This window comes from Parasteatoda tepidariorum, chromosome 1 (genome assembly GCF_982258835.1).
Source record: "Parasteatoda tepidariorum strain Cologne lab strain chromosome 1, Ptep-v5.0, whole genome shotgun sequence".
Lineage (NCBI taxonomy): Eukaryota > Metazoa > Arthropoda > Arachnida > Araneae > Theridiidae > Parasteatoda > Parasteatoda tepidariorum.
In genome coordinates this window covers 134,023,325-134,043,358 of record NC_141755.1, presented here as the reverse complement: position 1 = coordinate 134,043,358, position 20,034 = coordinate 134,023,325, and the positions used below count along the sequence as shown (strand labels likewise).

The window sequence follows — 20,034 nt, the reverse complement described above, 5'->3', positions numbered from 1 at the left end:
TAAACCCTGTGTAAATTATTCTGGAAATCACCTTTGAGATAAAAGCTGTAATTTTACTCACACAACGTAAGACAATCAACAGTTTTACTGAGACAAAATGTCATTTTTGTTGCGACCTTTTTTTTATTTGCTCTTTCATCCCTGAATTGTGTATACTTTTCTATGTTCATTTTTGACAAGGATTCTAGAAAGAAAAAGTTAAGGGTGGTTTTTACAAAACACCCTGTATATGAAAGGTTTTCACTCGACATTAAGAGTGATTTAAGGTAAAAACTAACACATATATATTATTAGCCATTTGTAGATAAATGTCTTATTACTGTATTTAATAGAGTTAGTAGAGTCGGATAAATTTCAAAAAATGAAGCTTTCAATTTCCAAAATGTTTGCAGGCCTATTGTGCCAAACAATGAAAAAAAAGTAAGTTCTTCACTATACATTTCGATAAAATCGGTTTTATAACTATTTCCTATCTATTGCTAATGCTAACAAAATTGAAACCGAAATTCATAAAACTGATAACAATACTTTGCAATTTATAAATTAGTTTTACTTATCAAATAAAAATGCAAAATTCATAAAAATCTCATTTTTTGAATTTTTTGTCTTTACTTTGATTTTTCTATTGCATGACAGTGTCTTCTATAAATTAACTCAGTTTTTCCGTGACATTGAAAATGTGCCGAAGTTTCAGAAAGATATTTGGGAGAAATTAATGTCTGTTAAACAAATCGTCATACTCCGTGAAGCATATGTTACAACTTGATCTTTCAAAAGTTCGAATTTTAGAAACGCTAAATAAAGACAGGGGTCTGTCCAGACATTTTGTGAAAGGTCCGTTTTTCGTGAAATTGTGAAAAAATGACTCGCATTTTTTCAATCAGGGTCCGCTTTTATGAATTTGTGCAAATAGGGTCCGTTATTGCAAAAAAAAAACTTTTTCAAGGAGTTTTTAAATTGTAAAGACATACATGATAATGCTCAACACTGTAAAATTATAATTAAAAAAATTAAATTTTAAAAAATAAACAACAATTGCTGCTTCTAAATTAGAAATGCAACATTTGATATTTAGCCTATACTGCTGAACGCAGAATATTCATTTCGGACGAATAATGGAAGAATCGTCTGACGAAACTTAATTCGTTTACATCCATCTTTCTTGTTTTCTGCCCTGGAAAGGGTTTATTCGATTGACAAAATAATAATGAAGATAAACAAGTTTGTGAAGGGTCCGATTAAAAGAATAATCTTTTTGTGAAGGGTCCGTTTTTAAGTTAAAATATTTTGTGAAGGGTCCGTTTTTATGGAAAGATATTTTGTGAAGGGTCCGTTAACGGACCCAAATTTCTTCTAAACAGACCCCTGAAAGAAAATGCTACATTATGAAAGTTTAAAAGGGTCTCTCTTTAACCTTTCAACCCCCTAGTTATTTGACGTAAAATCGTTGTAAAAACATTTTTTTTAATAAGCAATCGGGGAAAAAAATTTTTTTTCAGGAGTTTTTTAAAATGTAATTAAAAATGCAATTGACATTGAATAGCTGGTGGAATATACCCCGATCGTGATACAATATCTAAAATTAAAAACCTTTCTTTTAAAACAAACTTAGCATAAACTATGTATTTAAAGTAAAGAAACAATTCAAATGCGTAACTACAATTGTTAAAAAAATAATAGAATATATATTTTTTTATTTGTAAAATCAATTTCGCATAGAATTTTTAAGTTCTTTAAAAAGTGTAGCGTGTAATGTGAGAAAGGTTTCTAGAAAACATTAGCTTCAATAAATATTACTTTTTTGCATAATATTACTTTTTTTAAGTTTAGCATTTAATAAAGTAATTAAACTCTTATTATTTAAAGAAAATAAAATTTCAACAAAGCGCATGTCGAGTAAAAAGTTGTTAACTACAGTTTGTAAATAATATAGTAGTATAATATAGTTTGTAATATAGTTTGTAAATAATACAGTAGTTGAAATGTAGTTTTAAAAATATTTTTTTTTGTTTCAAGGGTCAAAGATTTCATCCGTTTAAAATAAGACTTGGCGAGATTTATAAAACTCGAATTTTAAAATGAACATTTTAATCCTCTTCCGCAACAGCGATTGTTAACAAGGAGAGAGCAGGGGGGGGGGGAGGCAGGCGACTGCTGGCGTCACTGACTTCCAGCCAATTGAAAACCCGCGAAGAGCTTAATTTGCATCTTTCTTCTTTCTTGCATCTCTTAAGATTTTCCGTATTCCCCCCCCCCCCCAAAAAAAAAAGAATTTTTTTTTCTGAAGCTGTGTTAATGTAAGAGTAAAGATACTTAAATCTTGCATTTGAATGTAAGTAATGTTTCATTTTTTATTTTGTAGCACTTTAATGATATTTTGTTTTATCATATTTATTTTTATTTGGTTTTTTTTTAATTACTTAAGTAATTAGGGTATACCTGTTCATTTACTTAGTTTACTAAGGATATTTTCATGGAAAAGTAGTTATCTTAAATTTTAATGCATTAAAAAATCTTATTTTTTTGAACTGCTTAAGTTTTAAACCAGGTTTCATTCCGGCAGAATTACAAATTATCATCTGGAAATATTAAATAGAGGGTGAAATCTTCATTATACACAGCCGAAACGAGCTTTGCTTATTCTTTGTTGAGTGTCTTCTGTAAGTGAAGTTAATTTTGAAATTTTCTGGACAGTTTTAATACGTTATGTTCATAAGAGTTTGCGTATTGTGAACGATTTGCGATGTTGCAACGATGCAATAAAATTATTTGTAAAAGCTTTTTTAAATTTCACATTATTTTTTTAAAATCTAAATCATGCTTCTTTAATGTCCAAATAATTGCTAAAGTTTACATTCACGCTTTTTATGAATACGCAATTTTTTTTTAAATCATTGACATAATTTTACATACACACAATTAACTACTTTCTTAAAAGTGTTTTTTAATATTATTAAAAGGTTTTTAAGAACAAAGTTTTATAAGAAACGAAACTTATTGTTTATATTTCACAACGTTCTTACATTCTGTTTGATAACATTCCAACTTAAATATTTTGCGCATGACAAATATTGATTTTTATCCATTATTCATTAACATCCCTATTTTATTAAGTAATAAATATTTTTTTTTTCTTCATTAATATACAGTTTTATTCATTACACTGGGGAACAAGTTTTTTGTTGCTTTTATATAAATACTTAATCTTTCCTAATTAGGGCACTTCGACAGATTCTTTTTAAAAATGATTTTCTTCTGTTAATTTTCGGTGAAATGTTTAGAAACGCTATGCATATCAGGGAGTTAAAGATCATTTCCTTTTTTTTTCTCTTCTGAATTCCAATTTGAGACAGCATATTTTTATTCTCTTGTTAAGTTCGAGTGTAAGTAATCTTACACCTTTTTTTTTTTAATCATCTAGTTTAATCTTATAGTTTTATTTCTTTCATTTTTTTTCCTTTTTCTTGTTCTGAATTTTGATTTGTTTTTAAAATCTTAAAACATATTTTTTATACAATAGCGACAATTTTTGGAGGGCGTAACAGCATAGAAATATGTATCTCGAATATTTTAGTTATTGTTTATTAAAACAATTTATTTTTTTTAAATTTTTTTCTAATTATTAATTAATTCAAAAATTTTATTGAGGTATTTTTAAAACTAATTATACTTTGAGTTTATAAGTGAATTCTCAGATTTTTCCGATTTAGCTTTAACAGTTTAATATTTTTTATTCGTCGTCATTTTTGATGTTTTTGAAACTTATTGAACTAAGAATACTTGATTCTTCATTTTGGAACTTAGTTTTTTTCCTTATTATGGAACTTCAAAATTGAAGTACGTAATTCATTAAAACTCCAATTTTGTTCCATATACATTTTGATTATCTTAACAATCGACTATAAAAAAATAATAAAACTTCTAAAATTTTCCTCAGAAAAACCTTTTATAAAAATCTTTTTATTTTCATGTTTTATCTTTAATCATATATTCTGGTAATTATTTATGAAAATTTGGTTTTTGTGTTAATGTTTTAGGGATTGAATTTTTTCACGGGTAGTAAAACTTTTATGAATTATAAATCTTACTTTAGTAAATTGATTTAAAGTTATTTTAACGTTACGATATAACTTAGTCTTCATAAACGTTCTTTTAATTTCTTTTATTGCGAGATATTTTGTGTTTTCTTCATCTGCTTCTAGTTGACAGGAAAGCAGAAAATGTCTATTTGTATTTTTGCACATCTTATTTGGTATGACAGCCTAAGGTGGGCCAAAGCCTTCAGTTGAAGATTCCGCTAGGACAATTTATTCTTTGACCTGGAGTCTTTTATCCCCATAGCACTAAAACCTGTTTCCACATAATCGGCCCATCATTTTCTTACGTATTTATGTGTATAATTTTAATTGGAAAAAAAGCTGTTCCCTTCAAATAAGTTGTATTTTGTATTTGGCTTAATCACACATTGAATAATCACTGATTGATATCCTTTGTAAATAAGTATTGTTTTCTTTTTAAGGAATTAACAGTCCTTTGCTGAAACTCGCCGTGTGGCCTGACGGAACTGTATATAGTGTGTCAGACGGAAACTCGCTTAGGTGCTCGATGCAACTCATTAAGGCGCCTCATCTACAGCTATTGGATTAGTTAACTGAGCAATTTGGGTAAGTACTCTTTGTATAGATTTCAAACTCATTTTATACCCTATTCAAAGAAATTGTTTCGCTTTCAAAAAGGAAGAAATATTCATTTTAGATTAAAATAAATTAATTAGAGTGCTATAAATTGTTTAATGCCAAATACTAACATTAATGTGAAAAAAATGTAGAAGTAGAACTTATTTATATAAATTTACCAGAAGAGGGATAAAACTCTTTTTTTTTAATTCATTAAATATTTAGAAATTAAATTTTCTATTTGTGTGTCAAATAGAGAGTAATCATTTCTTTTACTTTGGTTTTTGAGCCGCGATGGTTCAGGGGATAGAACGTTCGAGGCGAACCGGGTTCGAATCCCAGTCGATACGAATTCCGCATCTGGCTTGCACCGACCACAGTGCTGACGTGTAATATCCTCAGTGGTTGAAGGATCATGGGTTTGAGTCCCCTTGCAGTGGGAGGTTCTCGTGGTCTTCCTCTCCATGTAACGCAAAAGCGGTTTAGCTCCATCAAAAAGTCCTCCACGATGGTAACATTCTCCCAATACTCGATCCAAGAGTTCCCTTGTCTTCTGCATTGGGTTCAAAATTACAAGGCTACGGAGTTTATCATTAGTAGTCGTAAACCCACTTATTTGGGTCAGCTGTTCAACGACGGTTATAGTATTATAATATTACTTTGGTTCGTGGGTTCGATCCCCGCCGACCGAAGACTCACCGTGTAGTAAATGGTGACTGATGCACGTTAAATCTGTCGAGTTGCAAAGTCCTCCATGTTCCCATAACAAATCAATTCCTCTGTGGGGTACTGATCCAGGAGTTTCCTTGTCTTCTGAATTGGTTCAAAATTACCAGGCTGCGGAGTTCAACATTAGTAGTCGTAAACCCGAAATTGGATCGGCTGCTGAACGACGGTTATAAAATTTAAAACAATACTTTTAATAAGTTCGAGCAATTAAAGTAATCTTAAACTTTTGTTTTTCATCGAATTAGTTTTATTTTTATCATTTTTTTCCTTTCACTACTCGTTATGAATTACGTTCGTTTAATATATTTTATGCTTTAGGGACAAAATGTTTAAGTATACGTGATAACATGGAATCAGATGTCTCGAATCTTTTAGTTATTGTTTATTTCAAACAATTAGCTTTTTCAATGTTTTCAAATAGTTTAAAGAATAAACGCATTTTATGACGAAAATTATTGCAGAAAATTTATTAAGCATTTTAAACTAATTATACTTCCGAAATATAGTATATAAGTAAATTCTCAGTTTTTTCCGATGTGCCTTTGTTTAGAGTTTTAATATTTTTCCTTCGTCCTAATTTAAAATGTTTATGAAATTTATTAAACTAAGAATATTTGACTTTTACTTTTGGAATTAAGTTTTTTCTTCTCATTTTGGAACTTCGGGTTTTTTTTTACCCTAAGCTCGTGATGTTTGAATTCAGCTCAGTTCACTGATTCAATTTTTGCACTGTTTTAAATTAGAATTGCTGTTTCTTTAATCAAATAGACTCAATATTTAATTCAGATACCGATATATGAGTGGTTAGCTAGCTCAAATACAAAATTTAAAAAAAAAGGAAAGAGAAAGAAGTCTTCTTTGACAGTAAGAAATGCAGAAAATGTGGTATCAAAATACGTTACAAAGGTTGTTTATTTAAAATGTAGAAAATTAGGAAAATAAAACTAAACATTTTTGAAATTCGGAAATTACTTTAAAACACGTTATTAGTGTAATGCTACTCAGAATATACAAATTCTTTTCACTTTGTCTGTTGGAAGTTTATGCTCAGGCTAATGCGTGACTCACGACCCCCCTAAGAATCTTTTATTTTATTTTACAATACTCTTACTTACTTTTTAATCAGGTATAGTTTCTGTCACCGTATGAATTGCTTACATTGAATATGTGATAAAAAAAATCAATGTGAGCAGTAAAGCCATTTCTGGCTCTTTAACCATAAACATATTTATTCAATCAAACTAAACCTTTTGATAATTAAGTTCACCGAAGTCAAGCATCACTGACTGCGGTCAGTGTGCGGGTGGGTGACCACTTGGATCAGCCTGCGTAGGGACCGAGGGTGTGCGATATTGGTCCTCGTTAAACTGTGCTACCGTAAAGTGCTCGACTTCGCGTGCAGGTCGTCGGGCTACCGAAGCGGGGGTGCCATCCCCTCTGCAGAGGATCAAAATTGTGATGGCATGTTTTCGGATCATCCTCAGGGATGTTTCCCAGACCGTCGCCAATAGCCCATTGTGCAGCTCTAGTGCGACGTAAATGAACTACAACAATTGTTTATTAAGTTAGACGTACTTTCTAGCATTGTTTAAATTTGTTTTCCGATTCGCATGAAAATATGAATATATGCTGGCTTGTTCGACATTTCTTCTTGAGTTATTAAACTAAACATTTTTCTTACGGCAAAAGCTTCAAATATTACAAAAGCATACCAAAGTCAAAAATCTTGATGGTCCTATCAAGAAATTTTGATGGTTTATGCTGGTTTCACTGAGATTCATGATGGTCCAACAGCATCCATCATTTTCTATTACGTGTTTTTTGATATGCTTCCATCATTCCATAATGGAGACTCTAATACTATGATGATTAACCATCAAGAGACTCTCATGGACCAACAATCCGTTATGGTTGATGATGGTTCCAACTATACATTTTCATAAGGATTAAATGGGAATTCTTGTTGGTTTTCAGGAATATACCATCAAAACATTTTGGGTTTTTATGCAGAACCATCATCCGAATTTCTTACATTGAGATGATGGTTGTTCATGATCGTTCCATCATTTGATTTTTAAGACGCTATCATGGAAATTCGTGATTGTTCAACATGAACAAACCATCAAAACAAGTTGCTATTTTTATGTTGGACCATCATAAATCAATCCGAATTCCTACATTGATTACTCATGTTGGTTACCATCAAAAAATAGAGTAGTTCATGATGGAATTATTGATGGTTACCATCAAGATTATGTTGGTCCATCAAAAAATAGAGTGGTTCATGATGGAATTATTGATGGTTACTATCAAGATTATGTTGGTCCATCAAAAAATATAGTGGTTCATGATGGAATTATTGATGGTTACCATCAAGATTATGTTGGTCCATCAAAAAATATAGTGGTTCATGATGGAATTATTGATGGTTACCATCAAGATTATGTTGGTCCATCAATGGAAAACCATCAGAGATTTTGACTTGGGTATGTAAAGATCCAATCACTAAATCAAGAGTTATTTAGGGTGTTCTTTTTTTCGTACTGTACTTACTTTGTCAGAAGAATGTCCTAGATTGCCTTATTTTTTTGTGTTCTTTCTATAAATGTATTGCAATTTTGTTCCCCCACCCCCTTTTGAAAGCAAAAATGATCAAACATCTTCACCCAATATTTAAAACAAAAGTTATATAACTATTGTGATTCATCTGTAAATATCTCTTCCTAGTCAAGATTACAGTCTTGTGGCTCAGTAATAAAATTTCTCATCTAAAAAATTCCATAATCTGTATAAAAATAAGTTTTTTTGATTATGAGATTTTTGCTATGAAATTTTGCTGTACGCAGCTAATCTACGATAATTTTTTACTTCTAAGCAATAAATAAAAATCAAAAAATCAAAATAGCCAGGAAATGTCACCTTCCACTCTTGCCAACGAACTATTCTGAAACCTAACCTTTTTCCTTAAAGAAAAAAAAACGAACTCAAATCTTAAAAGCTGTGAGCAAAAAACTGAAGTATTTCAAATGCTTAATATAAAAATACAATATTGGCTAATTTGAGTAATCAATTTAATTTTACCACTTTTTTAATAAAATATAAGATTTCAGTATAATTTAATTTTTGGTTTAGTACCTTAACTTTTTTAATTGAAACTCTCGCTTAATTTTATTAATATCATGTACCGATATAAAATTAAGTTTAATGCACCTCAAAATTTCACTATTTTGAATTTTGTAAGCGTACAGAGTAATCATTTTAGTGTTATTGTAGGTAACTGCCTCTTTTATCACTTTATATTTTGATAAAAAATTTTTTTTGCCTTCATTCAACTTTAGAATAAAAGTTGAAATTTTTCCATGAATCTTTTTTTTTTAAATTTTAAGAAAATTTTGAAAATAAGTAATAAATATTAAACGTAAGCATTGCTCGTATCCTTACCCCCTTATCAGGGAAAATAAGTAAATCACAAACCCCCTTCCACTGTTAGGTGCTTACGTATTATTTGAACTGCCTCGTATCTACTCTATTTCGCCGTTGAACTATTATTCTTAAAAAAATTTACAAATATTTCATACACTTCAGTGTATGAAAAATATTTCTCAATTTTTTTTAAAAAATTTTATCTCTATCATTTGAATTTATATTTTTCAAAGCATTTAAATTGTTTACTTACTTATTTATTTTATTAGAATTGTTAATGAGAATTAAAGTAAAGATTAAAACGCGGATAATTTTTTTAATAAAAAAATTGTTTTCATATGTAACTATATTGAGTTGGTTTTGAAACTAAACTTAAAATTAAAGATGTGAAAGACCGATATGACATTTAAAAAATTCTATCTTATGCTTATGCTCAACAGAAATACTTGTTAGTCATTCTATCCAGATATTAATCATTTGTATGAGTTTAGTCGGGATACCTCAAGAAAGTGAACGCTAAATAGACAAGTATTTATCTCTGAACATTGCTTACTACGTTTTTAATAAATCGCTTTCGTTTGTTTAATGCTGGAATCTTGAAAATTTCGACCTTTTACTGACATGCTAGAGCACCCAAACTTTAACTGAAATTTTTTACTGAATGATAGTTTCAATCATTTTTCTAATCGCTAAAAGCAGCATTTATCGTCAATCGAAATATTGACATCATACTGATTAACTAGAATTTCAACGTGAACTTTGTAACGAAATTGACAAATGTGTAAATAATAAATGTTAAAAAATCCAAACCATAAGCAAATGTCCCCTTAATTTTATTGCCATATAAAATTTATTACCAAAAAAATATATATATAGGGTATCTGAGCACCTGGAAAGTCATGAAAAATCATGGAAAGTCATGGATTTCAGTATTGAACAAAATTTGTCATGAAATGTCATGATTTTAAATTTTTTTTTTAAATCGTGGAAAGTCTAGGTTGCCGAAAAATCTAATTTTTAGAATGAAATTTACCCCCTCCCAATTTCACAAGAGTTCCGATGTTCCAAATCTAAATTTGTAGCAAAATCCCAGCTCATAGTCATATTCTATAAAAATATAAAGTGTTTTTTATCCTGTTCCTTAAAAATTATGGCGTTCTTTCGAGAAATTAAAGAAAGAACATCCTTTCTAGAGCGAATTATCTTTTAAACTGCTGTGATTTCAGAATTTTTTTTATTTATTATTTATTTTTTATTTTATCAATTTAAAATTCCAGTTTAGGCTTTTCATATTACACTTACTTTAAAGAGGAAGTAAAACAGCTTTAAATAACTACATATATTTGACAGTATTTCGTTATTTGCTTTTGTATTTTTTTTAGCTATTTTATTGCTTCAACTCTTTCTTTACTCGGTTTTTTAAGTTTAAAATCAATAAATATGCAGATAGAGTATAGCAATTTTGGTTATAATGTTATTGTAATGCTTTTTTAAATTTATTGTTGTGTTTTGTGGCGAAAATAGTAACTTTTGGTAAGTCATGAAAATTTTTTTGATTTATTCATGGAAAGTCATGAAAATATTTTGGATTTATTCATGGAAAGTCATGAAAATTTTTTGGATTTATTCATGGAAAGTCATGAAAAGTCACGGATTTAAAAATCTAAAATGTAGCAGATACCCTGTTGATATATTCGACCACTTTTCGCTTGGCAAGAGTTCTCAAATTTGAAATGGTGCTCTGACCTTGGCTACCACAAGTAGCTATCGTTTTTTTTCTTTTTTTTTCTTAAAAATTGTATGCTGCAATTTATCTCTATTTTTATCCCAAATCGAAATTTCAACCACTTTATTACGTAAACTTAGAGAATAATAAAAAAGAAAGCATAATAATTCGAAAAGTATTTAGTTTTCTTAAAGTTGATTAAATGAAGAAAGTAATTTCATTTGTAATAACTGCTAATACCAAAAATCGCCCCCTCCCGTGTTTCAGAATATTGAGCCCTACATTTATCGTCTTAATTAAGGCAAAGATAGAATCGTTTTCTTCTTTCTCTCTACTTCCACCTAAAAAAAAGTAATTTTTAAAATTTAATTTTATTCATGTTAAATTCTCTTTTTTATGTGTCCATGTATAGAGTCACATAAGACAATAAGATTCTTTTACTGTTTGTTCAAAATAAATTCAGATGTTTAACTTTACAAAATGACTTTTATTTACAAGAATTTTAAATACGATATACTTATTTTTTCATGGAACACAGAAAGTTGCCATCGGCGAAAACTAAAATAAAACTACAAAAATTAAGTGGAAATAGTAGTGTTGCAGTCACGTGATATTAACTATAATAACATATTATAATCTCTAACATATAATATACTTGACGAACATTGTTGTCTTTATTTTAGAATATAGTTTTTATTGTACTCAAATTTGAAGTAACAAATTCAAAACGCAGTTATTTTTCTTTCTCTTATCTTCTGAATCGATGTTGTTTTCTATCTGACGCATAGAAAATGATCTTTTGGTAATTATTTTATAAAATTCAAAAAGTACAAATGAATAAAAAAACCTTTTAATTTGATGATACAAAGGTTTGACAGTAAAACAAATTTGGCGATGATTTAAAAACGAAATTCATAGCCTTTAGTATGTAAAGTCGAATTTGGCGATTAAGTAACTAGCACAACGGTGTTTTCATTTTCATTGAGTGGTAACCCGTTCAAATGTAAGTTTTAAGTGAAATAATTGTTCGTATTATATTCAATTGCATAGTCCCCTGGTAGAATTTTCTTCCTTCTATTTTAAACAAATATTAATCATGGTTAGCGCTTAGTATCTCAATTTCGGGAAGCCTTAAATTTCTTTTTGACGAGATCTGTTTTCTTTTCCGCAAAACTTGTTGATTTGATCAAATCATTTCATCTTAAGAACGTCGCACAGTGGGACAAAATCAGAAAAATGCGGCCAAAATTAGAAAATTAACTTCAATGTTCTAGAAATTGATCACCTATAGGTTTTTTTGGTCATTGATTTTAAATATGAAGTCAAAATTTCAAAAAAACAAAATGGCGGATCCAAAATGGCGGATGATAATTGAAAATATTACAAATAAATAAATAAAAATTATTTAATAGCAGTTTTTGTGATTTTTGATTACAAATTTGTGGTTAATAATTTTAATAAATGAAGTAATGGATGCAAAATCACAAATTTTTATCAAAACAAATTTAAACTAAATAAATTGAATCAAAATATTTAAGATTGTTAATTACAAATTCGATTATCGAATTTAAGAAAAATAATGAATCTATTTTGCTAGATATAAAAAATTTTGAAAATTTTATAACAGAAATAATAATCTCAAGTTTATTTTTATGATTTTTTTTATACACGAAGTATTATTTTTATTAAATAACGTTTTTTATTTATATTTAATATAAACAAACTACTTTGGCACTATTAATTTTCCATTTCTATAAAACATGAACTTGCTGAAGGATCTTCCAATAAATCGATAACGGCTTGAGGCATGCTACCACTTTTCCTACTAGGCAATTTTCGAAGAGAACTTATTACTGGATCTGACGAAATTAGAAACATATGTATAGCTCGTTCACCAGGAATTGGCACTTGGCTCCGCCTTCATCACGTGGTATGCGACGATACTATTTCGCTATTTTTGGGAGAAGGTTGTGAGCAATCCTGAACAATGTTGCTATTTGGCGATCGTTTGGCAAAAATATTTATTTCTCAAACTTTATGTGCATTTTTTTAACAATGAATATTTCATAAATTTGATGATATTTTACACTATTTTTTATGATATTTCTTTCTTTTGAGTGAATAGTTTGTCCTTTATGAGACATTTCGCTGGGAGAACAACAGTTTTAAAATTTAAACTATAATTAGCTAGTGTAACAAAAGGTATGTTAGCAGATGATAAAGCAAAGTAAGTGACTGAAAAAGAATTCACTTTCTGTGTTTGGCGCAAATTAAGGGTTGTCTCAATTTCAACAACGGAGATGTTTCTCTTTTAACTCCCGCGCTGAAATGAACTCTGCGTCCGAGGAGGTGGAGCCAAGTCTCAACTCCTGGTGAACGAACTATAATATGTCTTCATTCGTGTGTACTCTAGATATCTTTCTTGTGAACTTTTCACGGTAATTTCTAAAATCTTTATTCCTAGCCTCTTGGGCTTCTTCACTCATCATACCTATAGGTAATAAAGCTGATTTTAAAATATCATGTCCGTGAATCAATATCTTATGAACGCTAGCTGGCATTGGATACCACGAATACTCATTTACATATAAATTTGCAAGTTCCAATGAATAATTGTAAAATTTAGAGGAATCAACTGCATACCTACTTGATAATGCTTTCAAAATGGTATTACACATTGAAATCAGATTTTCATTAAGTCCTGTAATTTCAGCAGACTTTTTCGAGTTTTTGAAAAAACGACGAGCCAGATTTCCGTCGTGCGTGGTACCTTTTCCTTGTATAATTATACCTACAGGTAAACCCATCTCTCTGTGAAACTTTATATTTTCTTCTCTGATTTCCACTTTTTCTTTCACATCTTTTCTTTTCTGCCAACACTTCACTTCAAGTCGTACAGAAACATGATATAACCACTAAAAAAAACGAATATAAGCGTGCAGTGTTGATAAATCGTATTCATAAAAATCTGTATTTATCTTCTTGGTCTTTAGTTTCGCCAAGTCGTTCATCTCTTTTGATGTAGCTCTGCATATATTGCATGTCTGTGCAGACTTTGTATCAGTAATCGCATTACACGTTTTTCCGTCAATCATTGTCATACCTAAAATATGCTTAACAACAAAAGATTGAGAATTATGTAAGTTCGCAACTGTAGGGACCAGGTTTTTAATTTTAATGTCCATCATCAACTTCTCTTGTTGAATAGCATCAGTCGTTTCATTTTTGAACTCAAGCTTTACTGCTCTGCAATATCTTGTGGCAGAAGGTCTGGGATTTTGCCACAATATAATTTTTTTTATGATCTCCGTTGCAAGTACCGTGAAGTTGTAGAGGCACTAAGCAATTCATATAAAGACTAGCATCTGAATTAGACGAATCTTGAAAAATTTGCTTATTCAGGGAATGACCACTACTGCCATCGCAACCCCATTTAGAAATCAAAGTTATGTTTTGCATTTTGTCTGCAGAAGTTTAAGCAAAGACATCTGATTGAACTTTTAAGATGCGTTGTGTTGTCAGATCTAGTGAGTCTTGAAGATTAATTTCAGCTTTCACTTCACTTATGCAGATAGAGACTTTCGATGGATAACAATGTGACGTAGCTTCTCGTACTTTGTAATAGGGTGGATAGACATTTATTTCACGTTCCAAGGCACTATTTCGCACTATTCTCTATTTTGATATGCGTTTCTCGTTAATCCTGTTTGAACGATTAAAGCTAATGCTTCATCTGGTGAGTAAGCGTTAACATTGGGAGTTTTTTGTATCAAATTGGAGTTATTTAATTTTATTTCTCCAATACATTTTACGGTTTCTGCATTGCCTTTAGATCGAAGGTGTCTTTTGCTCGCATCGAAAATTAATTGTGGTTCTGCTTCTTCACACAATTTTCGAAGTTAGCGTCTTTTAGTGCGTTCATTACTTGATGCATAATCTTTTTGCGGCCTACCACGTTTTACAGGAATTGATGTTGAATTTGAAACAGTTTCTATCAACAAAAAAAAAAAAAATAAAAAAATAAAAATAAGAACAATAATTTACTCACATATTTTATATAAGTAATAAAAATTTTACAAATTATAGATAATTTACCTTTGCATTGGAATGTGTACAATTTCAATTCCGTGTCAAGCCAATCTTTATTTTGCTGGAGAAATAAATCTTTCTTGCGAGTGCATTTTTGCCACTTATTTTTAATAGTTGCAAAAATTTTTCTTAATTCTGATTTTTGTTGGCCATTCAAACGTTCAATATTAAACAACACTGCAACCGACTTATCAGCATTTTCGTATCGTTGTTGGGTCCAATTAGCATTGCTTTCAATGAGAAATTCGAAAATTTGGCATTTATATATTTTTGATGCCATCTTAAAAAAAAAATAATAAATATTTCAGCGAATAAGTTGCTATTTCATTACAGAGCATTTTATTTTGATATTTAATAAAAAAAATTTAAAAATGCCTACCTCAATTTACTAGTATAACTTGAAATTCACTCCGTTTAGAATGAAAAATGATAGTCGAAACACAATGAATGTGAAAATATTGAAAACACTCCACTGACCTTGACGAAAAATGAATAATTTTTAAATCCGAAATTGTAGATAGAATTGTTCCTTTACATTTTGAGACTAAATATAATTACAAAATATGTAGTGCTGGCACCATTGTCATAAGGTTTGATTTAAGCAGCAATTTTAAAAAAATGACAAGATTGTTCAGCCATGTAGATATAAGAAAATCTTTATTATAAAAATGACGCGAACGATAAAAATCGATATATCAGCCAAATTCGCAAATATTCGCAGCTAATTTTTTTTAGTTCTTGAGTATATATACCAAACAAATGCACACATTTTTTTTTACCTCGGCAACGTAAGGCTTTTTTTTATAGAGCACCCTAAAGTTGCAATTTCATTGTACAGTTCAGAAATAGGAAAATGGCTCTGGTTTTAATAGTATTTATATAAAATAATGAATTCATATATATCTTAGAAATACATTTATGTATAAATCATGCATAGTTTTAATATTTTTATTTACTATAAGGAGTTACCATATTAATAAAAATGTAACTGAAAACTTTAATTTTTTTTTATTTCGACTTTGTTTCCATTTAATTGCTATTTCCATTAATAAAGCAAAAAAACAAAATACACCGTCTTATTCCTTGGATATTTTATCATTACCATGTTTATCATTTTCCCATTAATTTGCTGATCAATTGTTTTTGCAATTTAGTTTGTTTTCCTTAAAAGTAAAATTCATTTTGAAATTATTGTCAAGTTTTAATTAAAAGGAAACTTAGAATTATTGCCAGCTAGCTAAGATCTTGTTAAGAAATTAAAAATAATCTGCTGATCAAATTTTTCGATGTACAGCAGCTGACTAATTACAAAGCATACTTTTTTTCGAGAAATGAAGATAAATTATTGATTGTCTTTTGTTTATTATTTGAGTAATGAGAGGTAAATGCGTGTGTGTGCACAGAAAGAAATACAACAGTTTGCTTAGTTTTTTTAAATGAACAAAAAATTATATCCGTGCAATTTTATTTTGACGTTCAAAGTTATTCTTTTTAGCTAACTTTATGAAATTTGCTCTTTTAAAAGAGATAATGGTGAAAAAATTTGCTTAAAAGTTGCAAATATTTTTTGTCAAATTTAGCACCATTCAAAAAAATAATGCTATATCAGGAAAATGCTCGATATGCCTTGTTTTATTAAAGAGCAAATACTAAAAATTGAAAATTCTAAAAAGATTCCAAAACTGTGCTATTTTCAGAATCACCTCAAACAATTTCTCTTTTCCTAACTTTGGAATTTTCTTAATGCTAAAATAAGATTTATTGAGAGGTTTTTGTGTGACAGATTATTTTATAGATGGTCGTAATGGTGCATACGTTAACGCATCTAGAGTTGCTTACGAAACGAAAACTTTATTATTACCTTCTACTACTCTTTTAAGAAAATCGCCATTTTAAAAGAGCTATTCAAAGTTTCAAGAAAATCGAGATCGATAATATTTTCAAAAAAAGATTGCTTTATTGCAACTTTTCATCTACCTCTGAACTGATTAAATTAACATAAGAAAATCAAAATGGCCTTTACCATACATCAATCTAAACAAAAACATGCAACTTGATTTTGTAATTTTTAGTCAATTAACTTCATTAGAAAAAACGAGATTTTGTAGTAGTGTTCAAAATGTGTCTGTGCAAACTCATTTAGATTTTTTTGCAAGCTACTCTGCAAGCAAATTATGCCTATTTGTGCTTTTGAACCGATAGCCTTAGGTTGGCCAAAGCCTTCAGTTGCAGATTCCGCCAGGACAACTTATTCTTTGTCCTGGAGTGCAAGTCTTTTACCCTAAACTTTGATTCCACACAATCGAGCCATAATTGTTTTGATCATCCCCGAAACCCAACGTCTTATTCGGCGTTAGTTTAACTATCAAAATAAATTTCGTTTCGTCTAAGTTTTAAGGTTTTTGTGTGTATATTTATGGCAGTAACGGTCCATGTTGCTGAAAAAAAAAACTCTAAATTGAATCGTAAATTCGAGAATTCAAAATTAACTTGAAAGAAAATATAAAATTGCTTATGAGCTACCATTTCTTATTGGTTTGTTTAAAAAAAACAATAAGAGATATGCAGGAGAAAAATTAAAAGAAAGGATTAAAGATGTAGGGTATTTTCAAATTAAATTCAAACGTATGATAGTTTTAATAATTCAAAACGGTATTGTGTATAAAAAAAAAATCTTAAAATAAAATTCCGTAGCAGAACAACTGCCCCTAAAATAGTTCAAGATAATGAGAGAAAATGTTTAGAAATTCTGTTGGTCGGGGCATTAATTAATAATATACAAAAAAAGATACAAATTAAAAGTCGACTTGTTTCAAGTGCTTTATAGGCGCGCATTTTCAAGAAACACGTCAACTGTTATTTCCAGTTCTTATTTATTTTTGAAGCGAGTGAACTTTTTAATCAAGTAAACTTGTCCCTTGTTTGTTGCTTGATCTAGGAATTTATCTTTTCGTGATTTGAAATTCAAATTATGGGTGTACGGGGATTCAAGTTATGGGGTTCAAATCACAAAGCTCAAAATCATGATAAATAACATCAAATCTGCAATTCTGTTCAACATTGGATTACATAAAATTTCTCACAGAGTATCGAAAATATTTTATTAAGTTAGATATCATGGCACTTAAATTATGTTATATAGTCAGTTTGATTAAAAATTAAACTCTGATAAATAAAACGTTTGTCATTTAATAAATCATCATAGTATTAAAAGATTTTTTACTGAAATATAATAAAATATCCTACGTTTTACATAAGCTATATTAATAAATACTATTGACCATTTAAATAATTCAAAGGCAAAAATAATTATTAAGTCTACTATTAAGAAATGTCTCTATGTAATAGCAAAGATTTAGATAGATCAACCAGTCATATCAAATTTTTGTTAGTAACTTTTCTTCACCTAAATTTAGTTTTTAAATATCGAAGAATTTTTTTTTCATGTTATATAAGTGCACAATAAACTCCCATAAAACCTTTTTCTCGAAAAATCACAATCGCACCTTGTAAAATCCTGTAAATTGTTTGTCAATAAATATTTGTCTTGTAAATTGCTTGTTCGATAGAAAATTCTGCGATTTTTATATTATGTAATTGTCTTTGTGTTTATGACTACCAATGTTCAACTCCGCAGAGTTGTAATTTTGAATCGAATCCAGAAAACGAGGGAACTCCTTTATCAAGAATTAGGAGAAATTTGCCTTCGCGGAGGAATATTTTTGATGGAACTAACCTGCGTTACATGAACAGGAAAACCGCGAAAATCTCCCACTATTATACTGATGGCGAGGAGACTCTAAACTATGATCCGTCTGCCACTGACGATATTTTACGTCATCTCTTAGTTCGTTGCGAGCCGGGATTCAAATCGACCAGCCATCGCTGGTATGTGAACACCTCATTGGGAGTGTTTTTTTTTTAATTAGGTGTTTTTAAAAAGATTTTCCCTTTTCAAAATGAGGATTTTTTCTTTACCATGTTGATTTTCGCCATATATTATGCGTAGTTTTTACATTCAACGTTTTTACAGTTCATTCAAACATAATGTATTTCGGCGTACCGTCGTCCGTAGCGTATGAAAACACCAATCATTTTACATGCTTGACGAAAGCATGAGTGTCCACATGTACTTTGGTGAGATTCTTGCACTCCCATGTACAACTCTGCTGCACGATATTCTCAATTTCAGGCTTTATAACCCCCTGTCTGAAATCGAACCGAAAAATATCTCAATTTTTTTAGGGTGGCTAATGTAATCAAGAAAAAGAGTTCTTTGTCAAAAACTACTTACTTTATCATGATCATATAAATTCTTTGAAAATTATTTTGATTTTTGTTATTGTATATAGTGTTTAAAAATATTTTTGAGTGCTTAAAAAGTACTTAAAAGGTGCTTATTTTTTGTTGAAAGATTTGTCTACTCACCCTGCCCTAGTCTTATTGAAATCAAAGGGATCGGACAAAAAGTGATCTGGTTCTTTGAATTTGCTCAATGAAAATATTAGTTAACTAGTGGGCTGTGCCCCCCTGCTCGCTAACGCTCGCCAACCCCCGAAAATTGCTACGCAATTTTATATGGTTTGCTTCGCAAACCAAGCTCGCTTCGCTCGCTACTAACTTGAGTACTTTGCAAATGCACAAAATTCTAAGAATTCAAAACAATCATTCAAATCCATATAACAACTTTTTTTAAAAAAAAAAATTACATCTTTTTAGTAAATACTAAGTCATTAAAATAAATTTGAATTCAAATAAATGACATGTAATTCGTTAAACCTATTAGAAATGTGCTATAGTATAAAATCTTAAGATAAAATTTCTAAAACTGATATCTCTTTAAAAAGGTTAAAATTTTGGCTATAATTAAGTGTATTAAAAATTTAAATAAGAGAAATTGCAATGGAAAAACCCTGCATATACAAAACATTGAATTTCGGAAGAAATCTCGTTTGGTGAGAATGCTCTCTCTTGTCAAAAAATACAAAATAAACTGACCTCAAATAAAACTCCAAGGACTTCGAATCAAATAATTAAGGAAACTACTATCACGTTTAATATAAAAGGAAGATTTATTAACTAAACAATAAAATTACAGCATCGCAGTTCCAAAAAACAAATCTCACACTCACTCAAAAAAACAATTTACCTTCTAATTAGTCACCATAGCAACCACAAAACTCTTCTCGTTACCATCTATAAACTTATATATAATAAATAAATTATTTAGCAAAAAATACGATGCGCATAAGCACATAATATTTTACACTCTGGTTATTTCAGTTTCCGTTTTTAGAAGCGCTATATGTTGAGCCACCCAATCCAGATTTGGCATGTGACATTTTTAGCGGCAATTATTGGTTGGTTTTCTAGCGTTGCCATTCGGAGAGT

The 20,034-nt window shown here is 29.7% G+C and overlaps 1 long non-coding RNA gene across 1 annotated transcript in view; it reads left to right on the top strand.

The window, feature by feature from the left end:
- LOC147817008 (uncharacterized) overlaps positions 1-20,034 on the top strand; it is a 60,179-nt gene that overhangs the window by 14,361 nt on the left and 25,784 nt on the right. The window contains exon 2 of the long non-coding RNA XR_015429838.1: positions 4,520-4,664. This is a non-coding gene — a long non-coding RNA (uncharacterized LOC147817008). The remainder of the gene's footprint in view (positions 1-4,519; positions 4,665-20,034) is intronic.